Raw genomic sequence first — 2,930 nt, forward strand, 5'->3', positions numbered from 1 at the left:
AAGAGTCCTGAGTGTGACTCACTGTGAGGTTATTGTTGTTGTTACAACACATCTTCAGTTGTACTTTGACCCCTTTGTCACTTCCTTTTACTGTTGACAGAGCTGTTTGACATTGTGTCGCAATATTTATAGGGCAAACAGAAGCTGAGCTAAAAACTGAACTTGACTCCTTTCAGACAGACTAGCTGTTAAAAATGATATATGTGTAATGTAAAAAGTCATCATTGCATTTTTCATTAGATCCATTTGAATCATCAAGTCACTTTTACTGGTAAATTATTTTCAGTTTAGAAGCTCTCTGTCATCAGATGTTAATGACTGCATGGCGAGGCTTGTTGATGAATGGGTTTGATCGGCCCGCTTCATTTTTACCTACATGTAAATGTCAATTTTTTGTGTAATTAAATTATAGCTAAATATCAGTTGTAATGCCAGTGTTTGTCTGGTGTTTATACTCACTGCAAGTGAGAGTGACTCTCTAATATTTTATCACTATCACTAATAATGAAGAAAACCTGTACAGAAAACAAAGGGGCCCCTTGCAAAGTGTCAGCTGTTGAACCTGCAGTATTTATAGCTCATGGTATGCCGCCAACACTAACAGCTTCGCTACAGCCTTGCTGAACATCTTCAAAATGTAGTTTTCTGCTGAAATAGGACACTGTTGAATGTGTGGCTCACATGAGCTGATCATGGCAGAAAGTCCATGCAGTCTTTCTGGTAGGGTTATAAACGCAACAGTCCAAGTAAAATAATTGTTACGCAGCTACACTCCCTGGTATTTGTCTCCACCATCCTCTCACCGTGGCTCTTCATGCTTTCTCTTGGTCGTGTGGTTCATGGTTCCCCATCACAACCCCAATGCCCAGTTCCTACACATGACAAGATCAAGGAAGTGAAATTATTTTTCATCAGAAAAGAGAAGGAAAAGTTTTTTACTATTATTTGGTTAACTTTGTAGTGTTACACATAGTTTACAAAAGTGGAAATGTGTGTTGTGTTGTATCAGTCATCTGGAGGAGAATTTTTTTATCATTCATACATTTGAATTAGTACTTAATTTTGTTGTCTGAGGTTAATCACTAATGCAATCAACAGTTAATGTTTTCACAAATAGAGTGAACGTCTCACAAATCTGAAGCTGTGTTTTTACAAAGATACTGGAGTCTACTTGTTCACCATGTCCAGGTTTGACAATTATAAATGTAACTTAAGGAGTTTTCAGGCTACAGCTGGTCTATTGGTGTCAGGATGGAGAAAAACAGTGAAGTAGCCCTGTTTGTTTTCATAAATAAAATAAAAAAAGCTTTTCCAGCTTTGAAAGTGGGTTTCGAACAGTGTTAAGGGTTGCACTACAATACCCAACACCCTTTCAAAACAACAGGAGGTAATGAAAAGGGGAATGGGTCAGTACTTCAGCTCATGGTGTATTGGTAGAAACTGATATTACAGGTTGTTGTAGTCGGGCCTGTCGGACAGGAAGTAGCAGCTCGGACTAGCTGCTGTGATGATGGCAGGGGGCTTAAATACTAAATATTAATACTGAAATATTACACTTAAATTTGTCCTTATCCCTAATACACTTTTTCCGTGCAGTTTTGATGTTACATTTGACCTAATTTCAGCACTTCTTGTTTACTCTTTGCTTTTGCTTGAGCTGTTAGCAGGATTTATAGTGATAGGTCACGCTCTCTCTGCAGGAGCAAATATTAAAATTTATACACAGGACATACTTTACCCCAGTGAGCCTCCATAAAATCTATAACTTTGTCTCCCCAACTCTGTTTCAAGTGTAAATCAGGGACAAGGACACTGATGCAACAAGGACTGTAAGAAAATACAGGCTTATTGGTCTGAGGTATATAAAATGGTCCAAAATATTGCTTTGTCTCCTCTTACAAATTTGTTAACCTGTAAAACACTCACAGGTGTTTATCCTGAACCTGACTGCTTACTGAACCTTCTCATTTACTTGGCAAAGGAATAAATTCTTGTTTCATGGTCGCCTCTAAATGTGGCTCAGATAGCTTGTTTGCTGCCACTGGAGAAACTAACATATGATTTACTAACACATCTGCAGAACAGCTCATGTCATTAACAATCAACTGTCAATTTTTGTAGCAGCGGCTCATGTTGGGACGTGTTGACTGAGTCAGACTGAATAAATACATTTTCTTTCTGTGCTTCATTTTCATTTCAGATTGTCTGCCAATTGCTCTCATCTAATCTTCAGTAGTACTTTTCCTCTCTGCCTACCCTGATGTGCTAGGTGTTGGTTCTGTGATAACCTCGTTTTTTTTTCTTCCCTGTATTTTCTATTCTCTGCCCACTCTCTGTGTTCCTGCCCACTTTGTAAAGAGACTCTAGCTGTGATGCCTGTTAAAAGGGTTGTTGTACAGATTCCTTGCTGCAAATTCACCGGTATTGATAGACCAAAAGGTTTTGGTTAAGTTTTTTTTCACCCAGTCCTGTTCAGAAAATTGTCACTTGCTGTAAACCTGCAGTCCCTTCAGGAGATTATAGCAAGAACTGGGCTTGGATAACTGTTCACCGACTAGTCTTTCTTTAGCGATGTACCAACCATCTCTCCATTATCTAAAATGTTGAGGGACTGATGACTTGGCAAGGTTACCCGGATTTAAAGTCATAATGTAATGATTTGATTTTTACCTAAACTGTGCCTTTAATTTGTTAATTGATTCGCTAGTCCATCTTTGTGTCCTGGAGGTCTCACATTTTTGTTCCAAAGCTCCCTAACTAACATTTTCCCTTTCATTTTAAATGTATACAATACAGTTTTTGGATGTTTTTTTTTCCTAATGTTTCCAATTATTTAAATGCAGTATGAATTAATTAATTAGCAGAAAACTAACCAATTTTTAATTCTGAAGTTGTAAATTAAATTACACTAAAAGACACAACACAGAAAA

The sequence above is a fragment of the Seriola aureovittata genome, chromosome 10 (genome assembly GCF_021018895.1).
Source record: "Seriola aureovittata isolate HTS-2021-v1 ecotype China chromosome 10, ASM2101889v1, whole genome shotgun sequence".
Taxonomy (NCBI): Eukaryota; Metazoa; Chordata; class Actinopteri; order Carangiformes; family Carangidae; genus Seriola; species Seriola aureovittata.